We start from the raw sequence: 25,000 nt of genomic DNA on the forward strand, positions 1-25,000 counted from the left end.
GGGAGAGAGGGAGAAGGAGAGAGGAGACAGGAAAAGAAAGGAGGTGGAAAAGTAATACACGACAGAAAGAAAGATGTAAAGAAAGATAGGGTGAAAATAGATTGGAAACAGCAAATAAGACAGCTAGGGAGAGAGGGAGAAGGAGAGAGGAGGGAAGTGGCAGAAAAAGAATGGGAGAGAAAATTAGTAAGAATTGGAGAGAGGAGAGACAGGAATAGAGGAGAAGATAGGGTGGATATAGAAAGTTAGAGAGGGAGAGAGAAAAAAAAAGGTGGGAGAGAAGGAATAGGAGAGTTGAAGCTATGAGAGCCAGAAAACAGAAGATAAATGAAGGGAGTAAGAGGAGAGAAGGGATAGGAAAAGAGAGGGAGGAAAGTGAAAACGGACGAGAGGAAAGGAGAGCCAAAGATAAGAGAGAGAGAAAAAGAAAGGGAGGAAGAGGAGTAAGATTGGGGAAAAGGAGAGAGGAGCAAAAAGGAAGAAAAAGAGGAAGGTTTATCTGTGTGTAAAGGAAGGCAAGTGGAAGAGATAGGAAGAAAAAGAAAGAAAATAAAAGGAAAAAGAGAAGGAATGGAAATGAAGGGAAAAAAAGAAAAGAATATATAGTAAGAGACATGGAAGAAGAAAATAAAGAACGATAAAATAAACGAAAAAAAGGAGAAAAAAGAGAGGGGAGAAATAAAACTGAAGAGGAAAAAGCGAGAGAAGAAAAAGAATACATGAAAAGAGACAAATTTACATAATGATATACTCTGAGCTCGCTCTCTCTCTCTCTCTCTCTCTCTCTCTCTCTCTCTCTCTCTCTCTCTCTCTCTCTCTCTCTCTCTCTCTCTCTCTCTCTCTCTCTCTCTCTCTCTCTCTCTGACCAAACTTTATTCACTTTATTCTTTAACTGTTATCTTCAAAGTTTTTTTAAATTCATTACCATCACCTTTAATTAGACTCACTAAAGGTGCCTTTCTGCTGTTCAGTAAGAAACTTCCCATAGATGCCTTGGGTTACGTTAAGTTACGTTAGGTTAAGTTAGGTTAGATCAGTTCATACTCGTTGATTAGATACGGTTAGGTTACTTTAGGTTAGGTTACTTTAGGTAAGGTTAGGTTTAGGTTAGGTTACTTTAGGTAAAGTTAGGTTACTTAAGGTTAGGTTAGGTTAGGTTAGGTTACTTTAGGTAAGGTTAGGTTAGGTTACTTTAGGTAAGGTTAGGTTAGGTTACTTTAGGTTAGGTTAGGTTAGGTTACTTTAGGTTAGGTTAGGTTACTTTAGGTTAGGTTAGGTTACTTTAGGTTAGGTTAGGTTACTTTAGGTTAGGTTAAGTAAGGTTAGGTTAAGTTAGGTTAAGTCAGGTCATGTTAGATTAGGTTTGGTTAGGTTAGATCAATTTAAGAATAAAGAGAACAATATACTCGTGCATTAAGTTAGGTTAGGTCAGGTCAGGTTAGATAGGTAGGGTTGGTTAGGTCAGGTAAGGTTAGATTAGATACTCTCAAGCATACGGAAGGTAGCACAATATAGTCTGGGATTATTCAGTACGTGTGGATAATAAACGCGTAATACGGCCATTTTTTGGAGTGCAGCGCGTGTAAACCTCTTGGGAAGATGTAAAATATCGCGGCAGGTAATTAAAGGATTATGCAGGTTAATGGACAGCGGAATATTAAGTAAGTCTGGGCCCATCAAGAACAATGGTGCAATGGGAGAGAGGGGGAGAAAGAGAGAGAGAGGGAGGGAGAAGAAAAACTCGCGTGTATAATAAATAAAAAAAAAAAAAAAAAAAAAACAAACAGAACACGATGGTTTGAAAGGTAAAGAGGAGCAAAAATGTGGACATCATCTGATCTGCCGCACATCCAATTTAGACAAGGTAATAACACGCACCGCTGGAGTTCACCTGTAATATACTGGTTGCACATAATTACTTATTTACCTTTACCTGTGCATCATCGCAAGAAGCATACAGTATTAAGAAAAATGAAATATTAAACCTTGTCGTCTAATCTGTAATAACTACGCACACTAATTTTTGGGTAAAACGCGTATATTATATGGACAAATGGAATTCAAATCTCTATCAAATTATAAGTGGTTTCGATCGCTCAGCCGGTCAGTCAGTCAGTCAGTCAGCAACACCTGGGAATTAAGTCTTCATATATAATTGTGTTTCATTGTGTCTTGGCTCGCTAATGTAAATCTGCACCTGAAACAAATCGCTATATCAAATTACAAGTGCTTTCGATCACTCAGCCGGTCAGTCAGTCAGTCAGTCAGGTCAGTTAGTCAGTCAGCAACACTTGGAAATAAAAGTCTTCGTATGTAATTGTGTTCATTGTGTCTTGGCACGCTAATGTAAATCTGCACCTGAAACCAACACAATAAAGAACCTTAATTAATACTAAAGCTCGCATAATCTAACAGCGAGAAATTTCAGTCGCTTCGCATGAACACTGATAGAAAGAAAAGTGCTGTGTAGCTATTTCACTGTGGTGGAGAATAGCTTTGCGTGTGTATTTCCACAAGAAGCTTGGATTACATACAAGAATTATAGATTAAGATTTGTGATATGAAATAGCGAGAAGTTTCAGTTTGGCGGGAGCAAATCTGGGGCGTGAAAGTATTGTGTTGGCTGAGCTGTTTCCTGCGCTGCTGAGAACTGGAAAATCTGTGTATATCCTCGTAAAGGAAATGTAAACTTTGTATAATCTAACTGAAAACAGACGAAAGGAAAAAGTGTTCCTTAGGGTTTATAGGAATCCCTGCCAAAGACATGCACTTTTCAGGAATAACTTTACATGACGACATTGTATTCTGATATAAAACAGCGCCTAGTTCGAGTCAGACAGAGAGAACACTGTATTCTGATATAAAACCGCGCCAACTTTGTGTCAGGCAGAGAGAACAGTGGGAAGGAAAAGTATTGTATTCCTTAGTGTCTGATAAGGTTACGAATGACCTTTGGTGGTACATGTACAGACGCAGTCAAATTATATCCTGCTTCGTCGTCATGATGAATCCTAACCAGCTCCTCTCCTCACGACGCACCTGAGATGGTTGCAATTTATCATGGAAGCGAAGCACGACAACTTATGACTGCGATTGTACATATCAAGAAGAGCTGTTCATGAAAAGCAGAAGGGCCTGATACGTAACTCCAAGCTTTAGTCAGGCAAGGAGAAGAAAAAGCATTGTGTTCCTTGGTGTTTGTTAAGGTTACTAGAGATCGTTGCTGTTACATATCCATATCAAGAACAATTCATGAGAATAAAAAAAATAAACTCGTCTGATATGCTAAGCTCTAACAACGCCAATCTTCAGTCAGACACGAAAAAAACTGTAAAGGAAAAAGTATTGTGTTTCTTAATGTTTGGTAAGACTACAAAGGTCCCTGCCGTTACGCCTACACACTGGAAAGAACTGCTCGTGAAAGATACTTCAGGTCTGATATGTTGATGTGCTAAATTCCAACAACGCCAAACTTTAATCAGGCAAGGAGGAAATTGGAAAGTAAAATTACATTACGTAAGAATACAAAGATCTTTACCGTAACATGTACATATCAGGAAGAGATGCGCACCAAACACACACACACACACACACACACACACACACACACACAGACACAAAAGTCTAAAATGCTAAATTCAAACATCCCCAAGCTTCAGCCAGGCAGGAGAACACCGGGACGCGAAAGTATTGTGTTGGCAGCGGTGTTTGATGGCGTTACAGAATACTTTAGTGCAGCGGTACGTACCGGAGCCAGATCCAATCATATGCGGGACAGCTGCTACCCGGCGCGGAAAATGAGATCTTAATTACTAATCTGCTGAATGGCCGGGAATTATTGTCTTTCAACTTAGGCTGTGCTCGTAATGGCGCTCAGAGTCTGGGTGCAGCGGCGGCCCAGGTGTTATCGTTTACCTGCCCGCCTGCTACTCCCGCCCCGCCAGGTATGAACTAGTAGTGTCGTTTACCTGTAATTGCTCATTTGTTTCTCGTTTCTCTTTCTAATTGAGGTGTTTTTGCTCCCGCTGTTCCCTGGTTTCATTTGATTTGTCGTATTGTTTGGTCATATCGTCACCATTCTTTTTTTTTTCCCTCTTGCTTTTTTCATCGCCCGGGTCGTTGGGGTGAAGGTATTCAGAGAGGTGATGAGCTCCGCGTGTGAATGGCGAGAGTTAAATTGCGGTCCATTTCACATAAGTATCCGTTTTTATTCCAGCTCTTGATCTATAATTCCTAATTCATTCCACACTCCCCCGCCACTCCTCCCCTGCGCTTATTACACGAAATGAGGCGGTAATTAGGACGTGATTATGACAATTACTTCTACTTAGCATTTTATTCCCTTCTCTCTCACAAACACGACCCTACGGCAGCGCTCCTTGTGGATCCGAACACCTTGCGACCAGCGCGGTGTCTTACGACCTGCGGTTAACATGTGGAAGTCGTAAACCCGCTTTTTATAACCGTACAATGACATTCACAATAACGATCACATTGACAATCACCTCCGTACATCTTCCTCCTTTCCTCTCCAGTCATACCGTCTTTTTTTTTTCCTTTTCTTTCTTTACGCGTTAAGGAAGCCAGGAAAGGTACAAAAAAAAAAAAAAGGACCTTATTTTGCCTCCCTGGAATAAAAAAAAACAGCTTGAGAATCCGTTTTCTATTGTTCGAGTGACGTGCTTGCCTGAAGAATCCTCTACCGTGACTCGTTATCCTGCCCTGGCATCTTGTGTGGTTATCATTCATACAGAGTAGTTATCGTACCCATGGCATCACGTTAGACACCGTTCATACAGAGTAGTTATCGTACCCATGGCATCACGTTAGACACCGTTCATACAGAGTAGTTATCGTACCCATGGCATCACGTTAGACACCGTTCATACAGAGTAGTTATCGTACCCATGGCATCACGTTAGACACCGTTCATACAGAGTAGTTATCGTACCCATGGCATCACGTTTAGACAGTCTGTGAAGAGCTACCACGCTTTTGACATCCTCTAGCGGCACAATCATCATATATTAAACTTTTCACCGAGATATGCATCAAGTCACACCACTAAAAGCAATGTTTTAAGTTTTTATAACAGCCTATAAGAAAACAAGGGGTGAAAAGGAATGGATTTTGCAATTTGGAGAATAAATGTCCAGCAGTGGTTAGTGATTGCTGAAACATGTACCAAATAGCATTAAATACGTTAAGGTAGTTTTAGAATAGCGAATCTTTCGTATCCCGCTACATTTTTTGAAATCAGGAACGGTTAAGATAGCACTGGAACGAGAATCTTACGTATCCCGCTACATTTTTAGACGTCTGAAATGGTTGAGACTGCATGGGAATGAGTGAAGCAGCGGCACAATTTTGAAAGGCTCTTTGCTCTCCCATCACGACAATTTTCAAAGGCCACAGTGATGATTAGCCACATTTTCATCACCGTTTCTCCTGTCAATGTAGCGATCTTGTTAATCCGTCACTAGCACCGTCAAAACGCCCTTAAAAATCAGCGACTTATAAGAAGTGAAAGTTACGCGGTAGTGTTTCAGGACAGACAGAAGGACAGCCGTCACAGCGTCATCGCAGCGTCACCGTGAATCATCGTATCCTTGTTATCTTCGTACACTGACAGAAATCACCTTGAAAGTTCCTGTGGCTCTCTTTTTAAGGCACATTAGTCTCGTTCCTTCACAACAACAACAACCACCACCCACCTCTCCCTCTCTCTCGCTCGCTCGCTCTCTCTGCTTATCGTCACTCTGGCAGCCAAGTAATTCTTCCAAAACATCGTACACGCAACTCAAAAGTATCGCTTCATCACTCTTTCCAAAACCGGCGATTTTTAGCCTCGTTATCCAGCGGTGACACCTCCCACCCCCTCCTTCTCCTCCTTAATCCAGGTCCTCTTACTGCTGACACTTTCCCTCCTCCATCTCTTTCTCTCCACTGCCCATGTTTCGGTGCGTTTCTCTCTCTCTCTCTCTCTCTCTCTCTCTCTCTCTCTCTCTCTCTCTCTCTCTCTCTCTCTCTCTCTCTCTCTCTCTCTCTCTCCTTATCGCTCGTTTATTTCCTTTCCTTCCGCTTCTGTCCCTTCCTACTTCCTCGCCTTCCCTTCCACCCTTCCCATCATTTCCTCTTTCTATACCAATGCTCTTTCGTTACACCCAATATATATCCCCCCTTCCTTCGCTCTCCCCTCCCCCTTCCCTTCCTCCTCTACCTCTTCCTCCCTCTTCGCCCTCCCCTCCCCCTTCCCTTCCTCCTCTACCTCTTCCTCCCCCTAACAAACTGCCAAACCACTCTATGTAAATTTCCTCAGCATCTTGACCCCGTCTCGTTACAAGGGATGAGAGTACCCACCCACCACACACCAGAACAAAAGTTAATAAAAAAAAGCTTGATTATGCAAATTAGACTTCACTGCTAGAGGTACTTTGAATCTGAAGCTTTGATAAGGGAAGGGTTTAAAGCTTTTTTTTTTAGGAGAGAGAGAGAGAGAGAGAGAGAGAGAGAGAGAGAGAGAGAGAGAGAGAATGGTGTTGTAATGGGAAGGATGGTTAAGGTTTAAGTTCGTTTATTAGGTATTATTATTTTTTTTTGTTTATGTATTGTACTGGGGAAAAAAAATAGAGGGGTTTTTGAAATAGTCTTTTTTATGAATGGAGGTCTGTTTGTTTTTGGTACGTTTCGCTGGTATAGTGTGTGTGTGTGTGTGTGTGTGTGTGTGTGTGTGTGTTAGTGTGTGTGTGTGTGTGTGTTAGTGTATGTGCGTGTGTTAGTGTGTGTGTGTGTGTTAGTGTGTGTGCGTGTGTTAGTGTGTGTGTGTGTGTGTGTGTGTGTGTGTGTGTGTGTGTGAAGAGGGACGTTCTTGGAAGTTATTCAGTGCAAGATTCTGATGATTTACAAGAATTTACCGGAGATTAAGACCTGGGTTAAGCTGGCATCAGTCCTCAGTAAGCTTCTTTTTATGTGTCGCTCCTGTCATCTCCCTCGTCCTTCTCGTCCTCCTCCTCCTCTACGTGATCCCTCTCCACTCCTCTTACGCCTACCCTGCCGCTTCCCCCTCCTCGTCCTGCTGCTTCTCTTTCATCTCCTCCTCTCCTCGTTCTCCCACATTCTCTTCCTTATGTCCTCTTCCTCGTCCTTTACACCTTGTGCTTCTCCTCCTCCTCCTCTTTCTCCTTTCTATCTCCCCTATTTCTGTCTCAATCCTCCTCCTCCTCCTCCTCCTCCTCCTCCTCCTCCTCCTCCTCCTCATCTCCCTTGCAGTCTATCATTACTGAACCTTCTCTCCTTCCTCCTACTTCTATTTCAGTTCTCCTCCCTTCCTCCCCTTCTTTGTTCCTCTCCTTTGTTATCTATCCTTCCACCTCTTCTGCTTTCACTCTCTCTCCTTGCTCCTACCCTTATCATCGTCCTTCTGATCTTCCTTGTAATCCATCCCTTCTCCTCCTCTTCTTCCTCCTCCTCCTCCTCCTCCTCCTCCTCCTCCTCTACAGCTAGCCGTGGACAGAGGCGCCTCAAGAGCACGAAAGTAACTGCAAATGAAATCAATGCGGAGGGTACAACGTGTGTGTTTTTATGTCAATCAGGTTCTTGATCCACCAGTATTTCTCCACCCCAACGCCCATGAGAGGAGACCAAGGGGGAGAGAGGGCGGTGGGTGAGGACGAGAAGGAGAGTGGGTTGGGAGAAAGGGAGAGGAAGTTGAGGGAGAAAGGGAGAGAAAGCGAGGAAGGGAGAGGAAGAGAGAACGAGTGAGTTGGGAGAAAAGCTTAGGATGTGACAAAAGGAATGGAGAAATAAAGAAAAGAAAGAGGAAAGACGAAGGAGAAACAGCGAGGAATAAAAGAATAAAGAAGGGGAATAGGAAACGATCATACAAAGGAGGAAAAGAATGAGAAAATGAGAGAAAGCGCGGAAAATGAGAAAAGGAACAAAGAGGAACAGAGGGAGATGAGAAAAGGAACAGAGGGAGATGAGAAAAGGAACAGAGGAAGAAAGAAGGGAAAAAGGGAAAAGAAACGGAGCGACGGAGAAGAGTAAAGGGAGATGGAGTGAGAAAGACATGAAACTCGGAAGAAGGGAAGAGCGAATTAGAATGAAAAGGAGAGAGAGAGAAAGGAGAGAGAGAGAGAGAGAAAGGAGAGAGAGAGAGAGAGAGAGAGAGAGAAAGGAGAGAGAGAGAGAGAGGCATAGAAGGAAGGACATTACACAAGGAAGAAAACAAGTGACCAGATGTAGGAATGGAAAGGGAAGAAAGGATGTGAAAAATACGAAGAATAGAATAGAAAGAAAAAAAAATATTGCAGCAAATCATCCTAATACACTTGCAAATATTACGTTTCTTTATACTTTTTATGCAAGACATTCTGGTTAATGAAAAAAAATGTGATTAAAAAGAAAAGACGAAGAAAACAGTCCTAAGGCAATGATTCTTCCTCTGGTACTCTCTGGATCTCCCTGCCTGCTTTTGCATTCCCTCCTTCCTATGACTAAAACGCTTTCAAGATGGAGGTTTCAAGACACTTATCCTCCGTCATCTGACTGTTCTATTCACCAGTCTTTTGGTAATTGGTACTTAAGTGGGCCTCCCCCCCTCAATTTTGCTACTCTTGGCGAGTGACCCACTTGCATTCAAAATTCTATATACAAAGTAACATGGATGGGTCGTTCATTATGTACAATTGTATATATAAATGAAATACATTAGAACATTATATAAGGAAACGTCAAAAGCCCAGGTGGCAGACACAAAGCAGCTTCTACCTTTGAAGTGCTTAATTATGACCAGGATTGAGTAATGGTCACAAAATGATTACCTGTCCCTGCGATGCGAGCGTCAAGACAAGTAAACGTCCCCCTAATGAACACCGTAATGAACAGGTATTTCGGAATGTATCTGAAATTACCTTGAGTTAGGATGCATTATTCTCTCTCTCTCTCTCTCTCTCTCTCTCTCTCTCTCTCTCTCTCTCTCTCTTGCATGCAAACCACGCGAGTCCATTACAGCATCATTGCCTGTTACATCAAGGTGTTATTTGTGGCGTAATTACCTTTGTGATCCATAGGTAAACATTTTGAAATTCACCAACAGCATAAATTCAAGTGCCTCCCCTCCCTGCCCCCCCCCCACACACACACCACCTAATCCCACTATTTTATATAACGCAGCATAACTAAAGCTAATACAAAAATAATGAAACTTAATCCAATTTACTTTAGATAACAATACAATATGACTAAAGTAAACCAATGCAAACTAACCTAACTTAACATGACCTAAGCAAACCAAACATAACCTGATCTAAGCAAACCAAACCTAACATGACCTAACCAAACATGACCTAACCAAACATGACTTAACCAAACCTAACATGACCTAAGCAAACCAAACATGACCTAAGCAAACCAAACCTATCATGACTTAACCAAACCTGACATGACCTAAGCAAACCAAACCTAACACAACCTGACCTAATCTCACCAAACCGAACCTCACCAGAAAACGTAACACCAAGCCACCTCGTACAAATCCTACACATATCCATACTTGTTTCTCGCCCCGGCACTTCCCTTCCCTCACACGCCTTCCGTCCATTACTCTTCCCTCCACTCTCCTCTCCACTCCCATTACACTCCACTCCGTCCACCTATCCTGACCTAATCGAGTTAGTCAAGAGCCCCTCACTTGATGGTTGGTCTTCACCAGCTCACCATCGCTTCTACTTATTCGTGCTCACCAAACCTTCTTTACCAGTCGCCTTGCCCAGTAATGCAGCGCCACTATGCCACTTACCCCCTTCTTAACCCTTTACCTGCTACAGCCTCGATGTATGTATTTTGATAGACCTCACAGTAAAAGATGTTATCGAATATCTCGTAAATGTTTTTAGTGCTTTTATCTTAATTTTTGAGGAGTAAAAATTGTCTGAAGTTGCTCAATATGTGACATTGGCAATCAAAGGGTTAAATGATCACTTCCCAACGGAAAACGAGGTTCTAGTAAACGGAAAATAGGAATATGGTGCAAGAGTGAAAAAAGTTGCGTATTTTATTTTTTTTTATAATTTGAAAGAAACGATGATCAGCCACAAGGAAAAAAAAAAAAACGAAATAATTGTGAAAAAAAACACTGGAAATAAAATAAAACGAGTTTGGACAGTGTAACAAAATATAAATTGTAACAAAATATATATTGAAATTCTGTTCGGTTACCCATTAGTTTATTTTTATTCTTTATTTCATTCTCCTCATTCCCTCGCCCTCGTTCTCGCTCTGGTCCTTCGAGTGGCGTTCCTCATTCAAGAATCGCTCCATTCATTAATTTTATCGTCATGTTGCAATTTGTTCACGGCAACAATGAAATTATCCCAGAATTTGGCTAATAAGACTAGTTCATGCTTTATTATTATGATTTTAGTCTCTCTCTCTCTCTCTCTCTCTCTCTCTCTCTCTCTCTCTCTCTCTCTCTCTCTCTCTCTCTCTCTCTCTCTCTCTCTCTCTCTCTCTCTCTCTCTCTCTCTCTCTCTCTCTCTCTCTCTCTCTCAATTATCTACTCTTGCAATTCTCTCTCAATTATCTACTCTTGCAATTTACAATCCAGTGTTTCTTTACCGCGTCTGTAATAAATATCTCAACGTAACCTAACTTAACCTAACTCACTAAAACAGACTCGACTAGCTACCCTTACAATAATTACAATAATCATTCGTCATTTCTTTTAATTATCTACTCTTACAATTTAATATCCAACCTTTCCTTATTGCGTCTGTAACAAGTAACTTAACCTAAACAAACTTGACTAAACCTGACAACTATCTACCCTTCCAATAATTGCAATACAGTCTTTCCTCAGCACCTTTAGCGATCTATTTGCCAAAGCGACACTCCATACAATCTTTCTTGAACAATGTCCGGCACAAAACCTCCACCGATGGCCATCCAATTTCATGCTTCCGTTTCCATACATCAATTTCCCTTTTCATCTCCCTCGCTGGACACTCATGTTCACGATGGAAATTTGTACCACGTCCCCAACCAGTCCTAAACTTTGCGCTAACGTCTTTATCTTCATTGCATCGTCGTGTCTCTCTCTCTCTCTCTCTCTCTCTCTCTCTCTCTCTCTCTCTCTCTCTCTCGAATATTCATGTTTCAATCTATATTTTTCTTTGTTGCAGATCTTTTGTCAGTATCTCTCTCTCTCTCTCTCTCTCTCTCTCTCTCTAAGCAGCCTCCCACCGTCTTCATTATTTCCTAACACATCCCACACGGTCCATTAATCTAACCACTCCAGTTTACTCCCACAATTTACAAATTTACCCAAGTATTTATCTCCTTCCATGTTTTTTCCTTCAATTCTCACACGTAACATCAATCTCTCCGCGTCTCTGCCTCCCTGTGTCTGTGCGTCTGTCTGTCTGTCTGTTTGGCCATTCTTTCTTTCCCTGTCTCACGTTCATCCATTTATCTTTCCCCCTCCCCCCCCATCTCGTACACTTACTTTTTCCCCCCCCTTTTTTTCCCCCCCACCTTTAAGTAATCCAACATGCCAGTCATTTCAGGGACACTTGGTAACCTCCCCCTTCAACCTTTGTCCTGCCTCCCTGCCTCCCACTGCTCCACTTAAGCCACTTTTCCACTCAACACGAAAATCCACTGTGTCTGTCCATTACTCTACTCGTCTTTTTTTCCGCCCCGCCACGCCCTGTCGCACCCACTGGGCCTCCGGCGGGATGCATTCACTGACACCCAATTAAACAATCAAACCGGTTAATTTACTCTGGAATCTACAGGTACACGAGGAGGGACAAAAGGCAACACAAAGGAACACAAAGGAGGGAATAGTTGTAGATATGTTGGTTCTTGCGAGAGATTTACTGATACAAGTGAATATATGGTTTAGAATCTCTCTCTCTCTCTCTCTCTCTCTCTCTCTCATTGGCAGGTGGCGATATTTATCCTCAAAGTTTGTTTCTTTCACTTTTCTTTTGTTTCTTTGGCCTAATCTATTTTTCGTGTTTCTTCCGTCGTCTGCACCTGTTTCTCTCTCTCTCTCTCTCTCTCTCTCTCTCTCTCTCTCTCTCTCTCTCTCTCTCTCTCTCTCTCTCTCTCTCATAAATTCAGTATTTGGCAAGTCTTTTGATACCAGTTTGCTGCATTACTGACGTGCCTGAAAATCGACCGTTACCTGTATTTTATTTAACGCAAGAAGAGGGACGGGTAACCTTGACCTTAGCGGCAGGGGTGTGATTGATGACTCGTATGTTGCCGAGGGAATACAAAAGAATACAAAGGAAAGGCAAAAAAAAAAAAAAATTAGAATACTGGGTTATACGTGGTTGTCTGCATTGGTTACGTTAATTGTGTTAGATAAAGGGTGTTCGCAGAGGAGGAGGAAGAAGAGAAGCTGAAAGAGGTTGAGGAATGGAGGAAAAGAAAGTCTAAAATGAGAAGGAATATTTTTTTTTAATTATCGTTTCTCGGTTTACTTAGTCTAAACACGAGAAATTAAAGTAGGATGAAAAGGAAGATGATAAAGACGAGGAGGAGAAGAAATGAGATTTATTTGAAGGAATATATTTTTAATTATCCTTTCTCGTCTTACTCTAAGAATGAGGAAAGAAAGGAGGTGGCGAGGAAGAAATGGAGAAATATATAAAATAAGAACATACTGACAATTATCCTTCTTTCTCGACTTACTCTAAATACAAGAAAAAAAAAAGAGGAAGGGGAGGAGGAAGAGGTCAAGGATGAGGTGGTGGTGGTTTAAGAGGGAAATAAAAAGATGACCAAAGTGCAATAAACTTGAGGTATATGAAGAAAGAAGATGAGAAGGCCGAAGAGAAGTAGGAAGGTAAAGAATAATAAAGACAAGGATAGGAAGAAGACAAATAAGAACAAAGTAAGTGAGAAGGCCGAGGAGAGAAAGGTAAAAGAAGGAAGGTAAAGAAGAATAAGAACAAGGATAGGAAGAAGACAAGTGGACAAGAAGAACAAGAACAATAAGATAAGAAAGGATAAGAACAGGTCAGGCTGAGCGTTCTCCCAATAGAGAACACGATAATGGCACTGACGTATTATACAAATTTAAGGACGCAATAAGTCATACAGCAGGCAAACATGCCGGGCCACTATGCGTGTCCTGGCATGTCCTCTCCACCCATAAACACGACAGGACAAGAGATACGAAAAGTAGAGAGCAATCCACTGACCTGTCACGACCTTAAAGAACAGGCAAAAAAAAAAAAGTTCGTTTTATAACATTGTAGCAGTTTAGGTTCAAATCCTTCTTCAGTTCCATTGTATTCAAGATGCTACGGAGAATTGAAGTTCCCTATGAATTTATAATGGAGAAGTTACAAATCATCTATAGTCAGAGACATTGCAATATATTTACTGAAATAAGAACAAGAAAATAAGAAGCTGCAAGAAGCCATCAGGTCTTCACGAGGCCGTCTGTGTGAAACATGCTTACCTATTTCCACGTATCCCCCTCATCCATAAATTCTTTTAATCACCAACGACTTTGCACTAACAGATAACTAATGAGACTATTCCATTCATCTACCAGTGCACAAAAACAAGAAATAAAAATCAAAGACCAGAAGGAAGATAAAACCAAGTATTCCATTCATCTACCAGTGCACAAGAACAACAAGAAAAGAGACTAGGAAAAGAAGGAAAATAAGAGCGAGTATTCCATTCATCTACCAGTGCACAAGAACAACAAGAAATAAAAATCAAAGACTAGAAGAAGGAAGATAAGAGCGAGGAGTTGAGATAACCAATTCCTTACTATCTCATTGCAAATCTACCTAGTTTGAACCCATTACTTCTTGAACTACCCTGCTTACCAACCCTGAGAATTTACTTCATATTAGCTTATTTACTCTTAACTAATAACCGATGACAAAAGGACACTCGGTAATTCCTAGCAGCAGATGTACTGAAAAAAAAAAAAACCCAAGTCTCGATAAACGTTTCCCCTTGAGAGAGAGAGAGAGAGAGAGAGAGAGAGAGAGAGAGAGAGAGAGAGAGAGAGAGAGAGAGAGAGAGAGAGAGAGAGAGAGAGAGAGAGAGAGAGAGAGAGAACGTACAAGTGTCAAAATCAATCTCAGGAATTCCAAGTGTGCGGCGTCACGTCTGATCCTGAAGACATCAAAGACTGAGGAGGAAGGGAAGAGAATGTGGGAAGGAAGACTTGGTGGCGAAGTGGGTATAGTGTGGAGAGGAGTGGGCGGAGGGAGGGCACTAGGGAGAGGGAGAGAGAGAGAGGGAGAAGGATTGATGTCCTAAAAGTGACTTGATCTAATATGTTAAGGATCTGGCTTGGATAAGATAAAAGTGAATACGTAAGAGTAAATGCGAGAGAGAGAGAGAGAGAGAGAGAGAGAGAGAGAGAGAGAGAGAGAGAGAGAGAGAGAGAGAGAGAGAGAAATGAACGAAACGAGTAAAAAAAAAGAAAACAGTACAGGACTAGAAACCGAAGGAGGAAATGAGATAATGAAAGACTTGAAGGAAAAAAAGACGTCAGAAACACGAAAAAAAAAACAAGATACAAAATAATCCAAGACCAGGAAAAAAAAAAACGAACGAAAAAAAAAAAAAAGAGGAAAGAGAAGCAAAACAGGAAATGAAGAGTCCAGGAGGCGGGACAGAGATTGATCGTTCATCCTACATCTCATAACACAGACAAGTCGCGCTGTACCTGATCCTTATGATACCAACACATACCACTGCTGGAAAACCACATATTCACGTATTTACAGAGGAGAGATGCCCGTCTATCTATCACCGTAATGGAAAATCTGGTAGTAGCGCCCGCATAGTGGAGTAGTAGCGATAGTAGTAGCGGCAGAGGGTATGAATAGTACAAGAGGGGTGGAGAGGCGCGGTAGTGTAGAGGTAATATAGTACAAGTAATAGCCATTGAGCATACCAAGAACTGCGTGGTAAACGGATGGTAGATAAAGAAAAGTATGTTATTGTACTGTATATTGTAGGGAAGGGGTGGGCTTATTGCTGGCTATAAAAGGTGTGTGTGTGTGTGTGTGTGTGTGTGTGTGTGTAGAATGTGCAGCCTTGGCAACCGGGCACCCCACAAGGTACGAGGCAAGGGGAGGGAGGGTTTGGTGTTGCCATTAATGGTTGCGCGGCGTCTTTTATGTGTGTGTGTGTGTGTGTGTGTTTATTCCTAGTGGTGAGATACAACACAAACAAAACACGTCCCTAACACACCATTTCGAGCCAAAATATGATAAATAAAACAAATCCAGGAGACGAAGACAATAAAATACACGTAAAAAAATAAGAAAAGAAAAGAAAAAATCAAAATAAACCCAAGGAACCCGAGTCCTCCGCAAGGAACCCGAGTCCTCCGCAGCGACGAAAACTTGATTAAAACGCAGGAAATCAAGAAAACCAAAGAAAACTTAGAACAAAACACAGATGAAGGAGGAGAGACTTCCGCAGACAACAAAAACAAGCCGTCACCCACAAACACCAAACCCACGCGCCGTTTTCAGATACGGAAATCTCATGGAAAGTAAAGAAAATAAAATGAAAAAAGAAAACAAGAATTTTTGAAACATGAAAATAATCAGCTTACGGAACGACGGACGGAAGAAAAATTAGATACAAGAAAAAAAAAGGCAGAATTTTTCACCAAACAAGGAAATGGTCGAGAGGAAATCCGGAATAAGAGAGAAAGAAGGAAGGAAGAAAAATAACTGACGGAACGGAAGAAAAATAGTGATGTCTTTTAAAATAGTCCCCCCTTTTCCCTCGACGCTCGTTTTCGCTGCTCCAAATAGTCTTAATTTTTATTTTACTGCAACGGAATGGTATCGAAGGAGCGGCGGGACGGCCTTTGGGAATGTTAATTGTGGACCTGCCGGCGGCGGCGGAGGCAGGAACTGTGTGGTGGAGGAGGAGGAGGAGGAGCGACAAAACACGAGGAAACAAGTAAAGATGAGTTGTATGATGATTACGAGGAGGAAGGGAAAGAAGAAAAACAAGACGAAGAAAAAAAGACGATGCAAGGGAGAAGAAACAAACAACACGAGACAAGTAAAGACGTGTTAGAGGAAGAAGAGGAGGAGGAGGAGGAAGGAAAGAAAGAAACAAACATTTTCAAACGTGTTAACTTCTTCCCCCGTCTGTGCTTTCCTTTTCGTTATCTTACTCTCTCCCATCCCTCACGCAGCCTCACATCTGCTTCCTCACTCCTGCTCCTCACCAACAGTAAGAACCACAAATAAAAATAACCCGTTTATCCATCTATATACTCCCTATGCCTGTCCATTTACTCGTATAGAACAAGTAGAAGCACGCGGCTTTATACATTCATCTTTTTACGATTCCTGTTCATCCATACTCGTGTGTCTGCTTAAATGTCTCTGCGCATCACGGAAGAGCATTTGTCTGTTTATCTACTTGTCTGTTTGTCTGTCTATCTGCCTGCCTCACTTCCTGCCTCTTCTAGTCTGCTTTCCCTTCCTCCCTTACTGCCTACCTCCATCCTGCCTACCTCCCTGCCTCCCCTGCCTTCCTACCGACCTCCCAGTCTGTCCCCCTTCCTCCTTCCCTGACTGCCTCCCTGCCTCCCTGTCTGCCTGTCTGCATCAGTGCCTCTCTATCTACATACGTGTCGGAGTAATCAAGGCAAGCCAGCAGTTACAGAGACCACGGGAGACAGTGAATGTTGTTGTTTCTCACCTAGGAGACGCAAGCACTCTGACCTCGCGCGCCTGAGAGAGAGAGAGAGAGAGAGAGAGAGAGAGAGACTCCCCCTCCCGCCTCTTTCTCCTCTCCTGTGGCTGATATGAAGCAGATGCCGCAGTATCCGTCGTATATTGACCGAGCTTTTTGTCCCGAGAGTGAGACGGCAGGAGGAGGAGGAGGAGAAACCAAGATGGGAAGCAGAAGGTGGTGGAGGAAGAAGCAACAGAGATAGGAAGCAGTAGGAGGAACAAGTAAGCGACGAGGTAAAAGGAGTAATAGAAAAAATAAAAAAGAAAGACTAGAGCAGAAACATCATGGAGGAAAGGAGAAAAATGAGGAAGGAGAAACAACTAGCTGATATGGGAAACAGGAAAGAGGACACGAGTAAGAATCGAAAGAAGACGAGGAAACAGGAGAACGCAAAACCAAAACATGGAAAAACAAAAGTATAAAACACGAAAGATAAAAAAAAAAAAAACAGGAGCAATGAAGAAGCTGAGGAGAAAGCAAAACGAAAAAACATGGAAAAACAAAAATGTAGGAAGAGAACTAAGAGAAATGTAACAAGAAGGTGGAAGAGATAAAAAAGAAAAAAAAAATAGAAGCATAGGATTGGAAAATGGGGGTAAATGGGTGATAAGGAATAACGAGACAAGAGGAGGAGGAAGAAGAGAGGGAGAAAAGAGAAAACAAAAATAACTAAAACAAGTGTAGGATTTGAAACTAAGACAAGGAACAATAACAGAAGAAAGAAGACTAGGAGAAGTAAAGGGGAGGGATGAAGGCAGAGGAGGAGGAGAAAGAGAAAAGAGTAAACAAAACAAAAACAAGAGCAGGATTGAAAACTGAAGGCAAAGAACAATAAACGAAAGAGAAAGAGCAGACGAGGAGGAGTGAAGAGGAGGGAAGAAGGCAGAGAAAGAGGAGGAGGAAGAGAAGGCTGAGAACTTGGAGAAGGGATGCCCTCTTACAAGGTGGGAACTGGACGTGGGGTTCCGATACAACTTGAAGGTCATAAAAGGGAATCGAGGCAGCCACAAAGGGGATTACCGCACCTTCCTCCTCTCCCCCCCTCCCTCCCAAGGCTCCGGATGTACACTATTGTATCCTAAGTTCGTGGAGGGTCCGCTGATGTGGCTTCCCCTTGTTATGTGTCTGCAGGGACGTTTGCTTCTCCTTTGTAGGCCTAACAAGTCAAGCCAGTTACAGAAGTAGTTAAATAAAGGACTAGTTTCATTTATATCCTGCCCTTGTGTTGCGGGAATGTGTTGCGTGTGTGTGTTTGTTGGGTTTGTTTGTCCTGTGTTTGTTTGTTTTATCCTCAAATTTATGTTCTTTGTTACATTTCTTCAATTACCTTGTTGAGACTTACTATTCGTATCTTCCAGTTTACATTGTCAACCTGTTTTGTTTCTCTATCCTCTTCATACATCTTATTTCTAACTATTTTATTTTGCTAAATTTATATATTTTTTACAATTTATATAATTCCACTATTATTAATCAATGAACTTCCTTATAAAATCACCACAAAATCAAAATCAAGTCGACCTAACTATCATTTCATCACATTAATAAGGCACAATAAATTTCTCATTTTTTTTGTCACAGTATCAAACTTTTTTTAGTCAGGAATCCATTCAAAGCCCGATTTCATTCTCCGGCTTCCTCTTGTCTGGCGGGCTTATTGTTTACCATGATCAAGCCAGATACAGAGCTCATTAATTAAACTAATAATCTTCATCCCTTTGCCAATCGAGGTCATTGAGAAGGAGAGAGAGAGAGAGAGAGAGAGAGAGAGAGAGAGAGAGAGAGAAAGGTGATGCTCTCTCTCTCTCTCTCTCTCTCTCTCTCTCCACACGTCCCCTTGAAATGGATCACTTAACAGCTGCGGTGTGTGTGTGTGTGTGTGTGTGTGCGTTAATGATGAGGATGATACAAAGGATTATAACGATGATGATGATGGTAATAAATGATTATGAAGGAACGTAGAAATATGATAATAACGAAAGCTTAATGAAAACACAAACGATAAAACTTTACATCATTAAGATCACTAATTACCATTCCAGCTGAGAGAGAGAGAGAGAGAGAGAATAATAAAAAATAAACCAACGAGAAAACCTAAGAACGAATAAAGAAAAAAAAGGGAAATTTCAAAGACATCACAGGTAACTATGCATTACCTTACGTACACCTGGTAATTACCTCCACCTGTCTGGCCACCTGTCACCTGTATGCCCCTCTCACCTGACAAACACCTGGGGAGGAAGGAAGGATGAGGGGTGGAAAGGGGGGAGGGGGGGAGGAGGTAGAAGCGAGTATGGAGAGAAAGAGGAAGGGAAGAAAGACATGATAAAGATCCAGAGAAAGATTACAGGAAGAGAAACAGAAGGATGGAGATGTACAAGGAGATAAAGCTAACTGGAAGAGGAGGAGGAGACTAACTGGAAGAGGAGGAGGAGACTAATGCGATAAAAAAAAAGCAAGCAATAAATAGAAAAAAGAAAACCGATGAATATTTTTGAGCAATATGAAAGGGGGATGAAGAGGAAGAGAAAACGTAGCAAACTAGAAAAAGAACAGGGAAATGAAGGAAAATGAAGAAAATGGGAGATGGCACGGAAGAAATATACTCGAGATTGAAATAGGAGATTGTGGAGAACGAGGAAATGGGAAGGGGAGGAGAAGAGGGAGGGAGGTGAATAGGAGAAAAAGATATTTATTTACACTTCTCAGACTTTCCTTCCTCCTCCTCCTCCTCCTGATTATATTAACTGGCAAACACTCAACATATTTTTTTCCTTCAGTTTTTCCAATCACCTTCCAGCTCGTCTCTTGATATTTGCCTTACCCTTCTCCTCCTCCTATGATATTTGCCTAACCACCACCCTCCTCCTCCTCCTCCTCCTCCTCCTCCTCCTCCTCCTCCTCCTCCTCCTCCTCGCCCCACTAGAGTAGATTTAATCCGAACCCGCGGGTCATAAAAACTCAGGTCTAGACGAGGCGCGCTAGACTTTTGGTGCGAGGGAGTCACGCGCTGGTGGCAAGCTGGCACTGAGGGGGAGGAGAGAGGGAGCGGGGAGAGATGGAGGAGCGTTGGGGTGAGGGAAGGAAGAGAGGAAAGAGATAGAGTAGCTGCGAGGGAGAACAGAGAGAGAGAGAGAGAGAGAGAGAGAGAGAGAGAGAGAGAGAGAGAGAGAGAGAGAGATGCGGGGGGATGGGTGACAGGAGAAAAGGGAATACTAGTAAACTGTATGGGAAAGGAAAGAAAAGTAAAGGGGTGAGAGAGAGAGAGAGGTAAAAAGACGGAAAAGATCAGATAAATAAAGGAATTAAGAGGGAAAAAGTGTGCGCGCGCGTGTGTGCGTAACAAGGAACAGTATTACTTGTGTAGCATAGAGACCAAGACTAGAGACCAAGATTATTATTACATTTACGAAGCAATTACCGAAGTGGCAATGACGGCAGTGATGGTGGTGGTGGTGGTGGTGGTTGTGATGACGGTGACGAGAGAAGTAAACAAAAACAGTCTCCCAAGGTTAACGTGACGACAGTGGGGCGTAACACGTGCTGGCCTCACATGAAAACACTGCGTACCATCCCTCCCTCTCCCACTTCATCTCCCCTTCTCACTCACTCACTCCTCACTCGTGACTCTCCCTCCTACTTTTCTTGCTTCTCTCCTCCTCTCTCTCCCTGCGAACTGGCCCCGCCCTCCCATATATCTCTCACGCTACCCTCCTTCCCTCCTTCCTCCTCCTCCTCTTCCTGAGTATGCAAATGGCGCCACTCTACATAAATACGCACGATATGCATTTATCTACCTCGCTTTAAAGAAATTCCTTCCCTAAGAGTAAATAAAAGGTCTGTTCAATGCAGGAACGAGAATGCCAAGGGAATCTTCACCTACACTGGCCGACAAATACTGCGCGTTTGTGTGGCACTGTGACGGGGCGCTGCGCTGACTGAGGAAGCTGCTGCCAGAAGTAGAGAAGAGGGAGAGAGAAAGAAAAGGTGTAAAAAGTTGTCCATATGAAGGAAATTGCACGTGGTGGTGGTGGTGTTAGGCGAGGGTGAGGGAAAACACACACACACACACCTTAATGTAGCACAGCACCCATACTGTTGCGAAGTGAAGGACGTAGAGAGAGAGAGAGAGAGAGAGAGAGAGAGAGAGAGAGAGAGAGAGAGAGAGAGAAACCTTAATTACTAAAGACGAAACAATAAAATTAACAAAAGGAAAGGCAGAGATAATTTAATAGATAACAGAGGGGACACAGAACAGAGGGAGAGAAAAAAGGTGCAATAAAAGTGTGTGTGTGTGTGTGTGTGTGTGTGTGTGTGTCCAGCCTCTCCTCATCGCCAGGCTGCGCAAACCGGTCCTAGAGAATCAATCAAGCGCGCAAACCCGTGAGTTTTAGGAGGCAATTGTAAACTTTCTCCTTCACTCAACTTTTTCCTTAGTCTCGTGCACGCAAAACTCTCTCTCTCTCTCTCTCTCTCTCTCTCTCTCTCTCTCTCTCTCTCTCTCTCTCTCTCTCTCTCAAGCTTCCATTTCTTCCCTCCTCTTTCCCTCCTCCTTCCCTTTCCTCCTCCCTCGATAATACAATCCACTTTCACTGGTAAACTCCTCACTCGAAAACTTATGTATCTGAATCTTCTTCCTCCTCCTCCTCCTCCTCCTCAGGCGGCAAAAGGAGGAGGGAAACTTTACCGCAATTTCACTACAATCGAAGCATCGGAAATCCTGTACGGCTCGAGTCTCGCTCGGGTCGCGGCGAGAGAGAGAGAGAGAGAGAGAGAGAGAGAGAGAGAGATTCATTGCCCTTCGCCGTCCTTTAAACAACTCTAGCATTAATTTCACCACATATAAAAGGAGAACTAAGGGGAAACTATAAAAAGTGAATAATCATAATGGAAGAGAAATTAAAACTACGGAAAAAATATAATTGTAACTTTTTTCTACGAGTTCGTTACTTCATACAAAATTCTGCAGCATTTATTTTTATTTATTTATTTTTTTTACTTATTCATCCATTTATTTGACCCTCAGCAGATCTTCCCAGTTCCTGAAGTATAAACTGCGAGAACAATGCAACCTTTACGAGTGGTTAGCTTCCACACAAGTTGCACGTCATTGCCTCCACACGTCCCTCGCCGCTATGCAGGTCTGGCCAGGGATGCATTAATGGCCGCGGGGGATGGCTGGAGGGCGGGGAAGAGGGGGGAAGTGGATAGCGCTCCCTCGGTGTTCCACAGAGTGATGTTATGGTTGGGTTAATGATCCCCAGGGTTTATTAATTGAACGCCTCCCCCTCACCCTCACTTCCCTTAATGGGCCTTCCTCTTCCATCGGGGTTATTAATTTCGCTAACTAAACTCTAACCTAACAAGGGTGAAGCTACAGGGATATCAATACAACCAAAAAATAGTTACGGTTTTGTATTACGCCCTTTCCGACGCGGCGGTGAGCGAGCTATTGTGAAGAAAAGCACACACACCCGTCCTCTTCTCGTCCACACCTCGTCAAACATTTATCAGCACTCACTGACGTCACGCTCCAGCACCTCAGCACTGGCAGTCCCCGTCACCCCTGGCAGTCCCCGTCACCCCCCTCACTCACTGCCGGTGCGGCAAGGCAAACACTCGCTTCTCTGTTGGACTCGCGGCACAACGGAAACTGACAACATAAACACTCGTCACTCGCGTCACCTTCGTCACCCTCCACAAACACACGCGGTCTTGCCACAAACACGCAACTCAAATAATCCACAAAGTGTTCCCCTACAAACGTCTCCAAACAACCTGAGAAGTTACTTACCTTGTTCCTTCCAAGTTTTACATCACAGCGGACAGTCGGCGAGGCGGTCACCACGACACAACCGCCCTGCCAATACCCTCCCCCCCAACAGGACACCAGACACACCACGTCCCTTCCTGGGGTATGCACACACACACACACGCCGTACACACACACACACACGGCGAGGGAATATTCTGTGGCACACACACACACACACACACACACACACACAGACACGGCGAGGGAATATTCTGTGGCGAGGTAAAATTAATTAAAATGCCAATGAATGGGGGAATTTAAAAGTTAAATGCAATGGATGACATTTGGCATCTATTTTCGACAGGAATATTCACACACACACACACACACACACACTGACCAACTCACTCACACTCAAACTAACTAATGGAACAAGCTAACAGCAATACCGTGAGAGCTTCGTGACGGCCCAGCGGCAGGTACACTAGGCCAGGTACTGTACATATATAACCCCTTCCTTGCCCTCCCGCCATCCATCTTCCCGCCCTCACACTCCGCACAAACAATCCCGCCACGCACTAACTCTCTCACACCTCGGCCTCGTAAATTCACCTCACCCACACCTCACTGATCGTAAATGAGGACAGGGCGTGAAGTGACCTGCCTTACAACACCACGGTTAATCCATCACTGCGCGACACACCCAGCCACTGGTAAAAAAGGCGCAATAACCACACGATCCAGGTAGTGTTAACTCAAATTTTGTGTTGATTGATGCTCCCATTGATGAACAAACATTATCGTCTTATGCTTGATGTCTATAAGTAACCAAGTACTCCAGACTCTCTACCGCACCTCTACCAAGACCGTAACACCTCAACCGGCACGAGCCTGTTTAAACCGGCCCCTGAGCACACTAAGAACACAATAACACCTATTACTCCTCCCTATTACTCCACTAACACATACTCACCGTCAAAAACAAGATGAAGAGAACGCAGACACGCGCAGGCACACGTAAAAAGACACAGAAAAAATAAAAACACTTGTAATCTGACGGTCGGTTCCCTGTGTTACCAGCAAGCCGGCAGGTTCCTCAATGAGAAGGCACAGTGAGCGGCCTTGACCTCATTGGCTGCTGGCTGCCGGACTGATGACGTCACAGATTGATGGTTAGCACATCTGGTTAGCGCCACAGAACTACATCATTTACAGTGAGGTTAGTTGTTTTACATAGTTAGGTAAATAAGGCGTAAATAAAAGTGGGGAAGTAATAACATAAAGTGAAATAAAGGAAGCGAGTGAAATAAGACAGTGAAATAAGATAGTGAAATAAGGGAGTGAAATAAGAGTAAGTTAGCATGAAAGTAAAGGCACCACTGCTTAGATGAGTAAATATAAGTATAGATGAATAACAGGACTGGTAGAAATAAAAACTTTTCTACCTGATGAGTGAATGTAACAGTGAATACATGAACAAAAGACACTAAACAATAAGGGAAACGATACTTGTTAATGAAAAAGTGAACGAATTAAAGCCCCCAATAACTAGGAGACCCAAAGTTGAGTAAGCCGATGAGTGAATGAGTAAATTAACTGAAACCTATAGACACCTGAATGAGTGAATAAAATAAATAAATAGGTAAGAAAACTACGTAGGATCCTGTGAACTCTTACTCTGCGCTTCGGGGGACTGAACGAAACGAGACTGAAGCGAGCAAACCAGCGAGTGAACCAGTGAACCAGCGAACGCGTAATTACCTGTAAGTACCTGAGTGAACAGATAAATGTGATGATAAATACGTAATAGAACATCGTAAAAAGAGAATATTTATTTCGCTTTTATTTGCACTCATTTATTCTTCCTCATCCTTTTCTTTTCCTTTACAATTCGCTCCTTTCCACATTTGACCCTGAACTTTTCCTCCTCCTCCTCCTCCTCCTCCTCCTCCTCCTCCTCCAAAGTATATCCTCATCTGTATCTTTACAGTGAAGATGCCATTTGAAACCATCATTAGAGCAAGTACTTTGAAGTGGTTGAGAGAGAGAGAGAGAGAGAGAGAGAGAGAGAGAGAGAGAGAGAGAGAGAGAGAGAGAGAGAGAGAGAGAGAGAGTATACATAACAGGAGGCAACGATCTCAATAAGCGACAAGTTGCTTTTGAATCTCCTGTCACGTCGTTAGCGAGTTAAACCTGCTTTTTCCTTCCTCCTTGTGTGTGTGTGTGTGTGTGTGTGTGTGTTCAATTACTAGTCTTATAGTGCCTGTAAAGGAGAGAGAGAGAGAGAGAGAGAGAGAGAGAGAGAGAGAGGATGGGGCTCACCTAGGGCAGGAATTCACCTGGGGAAGGTAACGAGCCCCTCTGAGACCGTCTATTATTACGAGACAGGTAACGGCGACCCATTCACCTGATTGGCGGAGAAAAGGCACGTGTACAGAACATGACATGATAATCACTGTCTCCTCGCCTCTCCTCCTCCTCCTCCTCCTC

At 42.9% G+C, this 25,000-nt stretch overlaps 1 long non-coding RNA gene across 1 annotated transcript in view; it reads right to left on the minus strand.

Moving 5' to 3' along the window:
* LOC135112017 (uncharacterized) overlaps positions 1-23,699 on the minus strand; it is a 181,504-nt gene extending 157,805 nt beyond the window's left edge. The window contains exon 1 of the long non-coding RNA XR_010273996.1: positions 23,484-23,699. This is a non-coding gene — a long non-coding RNA (uncharacterized LOC135112017). The remainder of the gene's footprint in view (positions 1-23,483) is intronic.
* Between the last annotated feature and the right edge of the window lie 1,301 nt (positions 23,700-25,000).

Source organism: Scylla paramamosain, chromosome 23, assembly GCF_035594125.1.
Source record: "Scylla paramamosain isolate STU-SP2022 chromosome 23, ASM3559412v1, whole genome shotgun sequence".
In the NCBI taxonomy this organism is placed as follows: Eukaryota; Metazoa; Arthropoda; class Malacostraca; order Decapoda; family Portunidae; genus Scylla; species Scylla paramamosain.